The sequence below is a fragment of the Propithecus coquereli genome, unplaced genomic scaffold, assembly GCF_000956105.1.
Source record: "Propithecus coquereli isolate 6110/MARCELLA unplaced genomic scaffold, Pcoq_1.0 Scaffold40, whole genome shotgun sequence".
Classification (NCBI taxonomy): domain Eukaryota; kingdom Metazoa; phylum Chordata; class Mammalia; order Primates; family Indriidae; genus Propithecus; species Propithecus coquereli.
In genome coordinates, this window is record NW_012149730.1 from 5074019 (window position 1) to 5079841 (window position 5823).

Sequence of the window (5823 nt, forward strand, 5' to 3'; positions counted from 1 at the left end):
ATGGCTCTGAGATGGATCACAAAGGGAGAAACGAACAGACATTATGGAAAAACAAAAATGAACCAGAGAAGCAGTCATTCTCATACAATTTTTAGGATGATTTTGGAAAGCAGGGAGAAGGGTAGTGAGCCTTCTAACTGGGAAGGGTCTGCGAAGGTTTCCCATTTGAATTTGGTTGACCTTGCAGGAGTGGAAGAGCTGCTCAAACAGAAGCTGAAGATTCAAGTGTGCGACTCAAGGAAGACTGTAACATAAATCGAAGCTTATTTATTTTGAGTCATGTGACCAAAAAACTCCATGATGGACAAATTGGAAGTTTCATAAATTATTGAGATAGCAAGTTAACACAAATTCTCCAGAATTCCTTGGGAGGAAATGCAAACACACGTGTTATCTGCACAATTACTCCAGAGTTTTTGGATGAAAACCCTTGCAACTCTCCAGTTGGCCAGCACAGATAAAAATATATAAAGAATACTCCTTATGTTAATGAAGTCTCTGTAAGGCTGGTAGCAGGCACCCCTCTGCCTCCCTAAAGCTGTAAAAGAAGAAGCCGACTGTGCCCACCCAAAATAACACAGACGATAAGCCAGACGCAGGCAGTTTCAGTTCCGGGACTGTGCAGCAGACTCTGTTTCTCGCAACCCGCCAAAACCCTCAGTGGAAAATCCCCAAACTCGCTTCAGGCAGCACAAAAAGCCCTAGCCCCCTCCAAATGGGCGCAACTTCTCTGGCCCCATTTCTCAGGACTCGTGAACCTCGCCCGGGAGCGCTCAATAAAGCCACATTGTTTGCCCCCCCTCCACTCTGTCTTTCTTTCTCCTTGCCACTAAAAAACTTTACATTTGGTGCCAAAACCAGGGAAGGGGAGTCTTGGCTGCACCGGCCCACTTTAGGGCCTTGGCTGTGCCGTCCCCTCTCGCACCTCTCTGTCCTCGGACGGGGACCTCCACCGGATGCCAGTCGGCTAATTGGCCTGGTTAAGTCCCTCTGCCCTTGGGGTCCTGGCCCAATTTGTCCATTCCAGGGTCTCTGTCCATTAAAACCTTGGGCCCAAGTCAGAGACCCTCCACCGTCAGGACCTGAGTGCCTCAGGGATGCCTGAACCAGTCAGTCAGTCCTTCTGACCAGGCACAAGATACTGGTGGAGACATCCCCTGTACTCTTGTGGCCTTCTTCCCAAGGCTCATAGCCTTCTCTCCAAGGCTTGGTCGGTGACCTGGGATGCTGGCTCCCCGATCTCTTCCTTTCTCCATTGGGCTAGGACACCATGGGCAGTCAACCCTCCAAAATTGAATCTAGCACACCTCTGGGCTGTCTCTTGGCCAATCTCACAGTCCTGGGCCTCAGGCCGGATATTCGGCCCAAGCAACTCATTTTCTATTGTAACACCACCTGGCCAATGTATAAATTGGACATTGCTCACAATGGCCTGAAAATGGGACTTTTGATTTCAATATCTTACAGGATCTTGATAATTCTTGTCACCGGAATGTCAAATGGGAGGAGATCCCTTATGTCCAGACTTTCTTCTACTTGAGCTCCCACCCCTCCCTCTGTCAGACCTGTAACCCTGCACAGGTCCTCCCGGTTCGCAACTTTCCTCACTCTCCAGATCCCTCCCCACCACCCCTCTCAAACCTCTCTCCAGCAGCCTCCACCTTGGCCTTCTCAGATTCCAAGACTCTCTCACCCACCCTCCTGTTAGACCCCACCTTACTCTGGTCACTCTCTGCCCAACCCACCACTCCATCCCCCTAGTTGCCCCCATGGTCTCCTATCAGCCATCACACTCGCTCTCACACACTCCCCTCCGATCGTCCTCTCATCTGTCCACTGCGTGAAGTGGCCAGGACTGAGGGGGGTTGTCCGAGTACACGTTCCTTTTTCTCTATCTGATCTCTCTTAGATTGAAAAACACGTGGGCTCGTTCTCCAACGACCCCACCACATACACCAAAGAATTTCGCTACCTCACACAGGCATACGACCTCACCTGGCATGACATCTTTGTCATTCTCTCCTCCACACTCACCACAGATGAAAAATAGCATGTTCTCACAGCAGCTCAGAGTCATGCTGACCAAGTCCATCTCACGGACCCCACCATGGCTGTAGGGGCCGAGGCCATCCCTCGGCAGGAACCCGAGTGGGAATACAAGCCTGACACCCTGGCTGGACAGCAGGGCAGGAGGTGCCATGACAGGATGCTGCAATGCGTCCTAGCCGGTCTCCAGGCTGCTGCTCACCAAGCTGTCAACTATGACGAGCTCAGGGAAATTACCCAGTGGCCTGACGAAAACCCAGCAGGCTTTCGTAGCTGCCTTACAGATGCCCTCATCCAGTACACTTGCTTAGACCCTACTTCCCCAGCAGGGGCTACTGTCCTTGCAACTCACTTTATCACTCAATCCTCCTTGGATATTAGGCGGAAACTTAAAAAGGCAGAGGAGGGCCCTCAGCCCCCTATCCAAGACCTGGTAAATATGGCATTTAAAATTTTTAACTCCCGAGACAAGCAGGCAGAGGCCCAAAAAGAGGCCTGTGCCCACCAAAAGGCACAAATCCAGGCCCAAGCCTTGGTTGCAGCCCTGCAGCCAGTGGCACCAGCAAAGCAGCAGGCCTCATCAAGGACTACGAGTCGTCCTCCTCCAGGCACCTGCTACAAATGCGGTAAGGAAGGCCACTGGGCCAACCAGTGCCCATAGCCACATCAGCCCACTAAACCTTGTCCAGCCTGTGGTCAAGAGGGACACTGGAAGAGTGATTGCCCCTTGGGACAAAAGTCCGGAGAGTCAGTCCTTCTACCCCCAGACCTGCCATTGACGGTTTTGGGTTTGGCTGCAGAAGACTGAAGAGGCCCCAGCTCAGCGACCCCGATCACCCTTGCCGAGTCCAATGTAACAATTAAGGTAGCGGGTAAGACAGTGTCCTTCGTGGTTGACACAGGGGCTACCTATTCTGTCCTGCCATCCTTTCCAGGACCCCTATATCCTTCCCAGGTGTTGGTTATGGGTATTGATGCCAATCCCTCACAACCTCCCACCACTGGTCCCCTAACGTGCCTTGCTGATGACCACCCTGTTACCCATTCCTTTCTAGTTATGCCCTCCTGCCCTACTCCCCTACTGGGCAGGGACCTGCTAGCAAAACTAGGCACCACCCTTCAGCTCGCCACTGGGATTTCCACCCTGCTCCTTCTCTCTCTCTTGCCAGACCCCTCCGCTCCGCTCACCCCATCGGCCCCTACTCACCCTCTCCCACCGGATCTGGTAGATCCCCGAGTTTGGGACACCTCCACCCCAATAGTGGCCACACATCACCACCCTGTCCTCATTCGATTCAAAGACCCATCTTCTTTCCCCTCTTGGCCGCAGTTCCCCATTTTTCCTACACACCGCAGGGGTCTGAAGCCTATCATAGAACGCCTTCTGTGTGAGAGCCTCCTTATCCCTACCAATTCTCCCCACAACATCCCCATCCTACCCATAAAAAAGCCTGGTGGTTCATATCGACTAGTCCAAGATCTCAGGCTCATCAATGAGGCAGTCATACCTATACACCCTGTAGTTCCCAATCCCTGCACTTTACTCTCCCACATTCCCTCCAACACTACTCACTTCTCCGTACTAGACCTTAAAGATGCCTTCTTCACCATACCATTAGATCATGCCTGCTCTGACCTCTTCGCCTTCACTTGGGAAGACCCTGACACACATGCGTCCAGACAACTTACCTGGACTGTACTCCAGCAAGGCTTTCGGGACAGTCCCCACCTGTTTGGGCAAGCCCTTGCCCAAGACCTGCTGCAGTGTCCCTTAGGGCCTAGCACTGTCCTCCAATATGTAGATGATCTCCTGCTCTGTAGCCCCCCTCACTGCGACTCCCAGACCCATACAGCTGCTTTACTTAACTTCTTAGCCTCTAGAGGCTATCAGGTCTCTCTGGCTAAAGTAAAGCTATCCATGCCCTCAGTAACCTATTTAGGGCTCCGCTTCACTCCTTATAACCGTCATCTAACCACAGATCGCCAACAGGCACTTAGCGATCTTCTACCTCCAACTTCTGCGGAACAGAGTCTATCATTCCTAGGCTTTGTGGGATTCTTCCGCCAATGGGTTTCTGGCTTTTCTCTCCTCGCCAAACCTTTATATGAGGCTGCACAGGACGCGTCCGAGGGTCCCCTTTTGGCTCCACGGGCCATCCAGCAGGACTTCCAAAAACTTCGTGACACCCTACTGCGGTCCCCTCCTCTAAGCCTCCCTAATTCGGACAAGCCTTTCATCCTATACACCGACGAGTGGCAAGGGATTGCCCTTGGTGTACTCACCCAAGCCCCTGGCCCTACACATACCTCAGTGGCCTACCTCTCTAAACAGCTAGACACTACCGTCCATCGTTGGCCGCCCTGCCTCTGGACACTAGCATATGTGGCTGCCCTCACTTGGGAGGCCCTTAAGCTCACCCTGAGTCAGGATCTTTAGGTCTTCTCCACCCATTGTTTACAGGATCTTCTCACACACCACTCCCTAGCTCTTCTGACACCTTCCAGGATACAAGAATTCCACCTTTTGTTTGTCGAAAACCCCTCCATCTCTCTATCTCAGTCTCCTACCCTCAACCCGGCCACCCTGCTTCCCATCCCCCACTTAGCGCTGGCCTCTCACAGCTGCTCGGAAATGATTGAGGCCTCCACGGCCCCCAGGCTGGACCTGTCAGATCAGCCTCTACCCAATGCAGAACTCACCATTTGTGGATTGCAGCTCCAGCCAGGGGACTGATGGCAGGCCCCGCGCAGCCTATGCAATCGTCTCCACCTCCCAGACACTTGAGGCCAGCCGACTCCCCGCGGGCACCACTTCCCAAAGGGCTGAACTCATTGCCCTCACATGAGCACTACATCTGGCCAAGGGCAAGACTATCAACATATATACAGACTCTAAATATGCTTTTATGATAGCTCACTGTCATGCTGCATATGGCATGAGCGTGGATTTTTATCCACCCAGGGCTCCCCCATCATTAATGCATCTCTCATTTCTCATCTCTTAGATGCTCTCTTACTTCCCACACAACTCGCCATCATCCACTGCAGAGGACACCAGACAGACGACTCTGTCATTACGAAGGGAAACAACAGGGCCAACGCTGTTGCCCGAGGTTTGACCTCTGGTAACCAGCCGGCCCCTGCCCGTTCTTCTCCTCTCTATTGCTTCACTCCAAACACGTTACACATCAGGCGAACATGAAGCACTCCTCTCCCAGGATGGGTCCACCACCTCTGAGGGATGGATCATGGTCGACGGTAAATTAACCCTCCCAAAAATGCAGGCTAAAAACATCATTGAACAGGTCCACAGCTCCTTACATATCGGCACCAAAGGGCTAACACATTTCCTCCAGCCTCTTTTCTCTCTCCCCTCCAGCCTCTTTTCTCTCTCCCCTCCCTACACTCCCTCATCAAAACTGTGTGGCCTGCGAAATCTGTGCTTGTGTAAATCCTCAAGGGGCCCTTAAACTCCCTGTCACCACCCACCAGATGTGCAGACACCTTCCTGGACAGGATTGGCAGGTCGATTTCACCCATATGCCCCCCCCATAAGCGAACCAGATATCTTTTCACCTTGGTGGACACCTTTACTGGATGGGTGGAGGCCTTTCCCTCCACCCATAAAACAGCGGACACTGCAGCCACTATCTTAATTTCTGAAATTGTTCGCCGTTTCAGTCTCCCTTCTTCCATTCAATCAGACAATGGTCCCGCCTTCATCTCTAAGGTTGTCCAGCAAATTTGTGAGTCCCTGGACATACAATGGAAACTCCA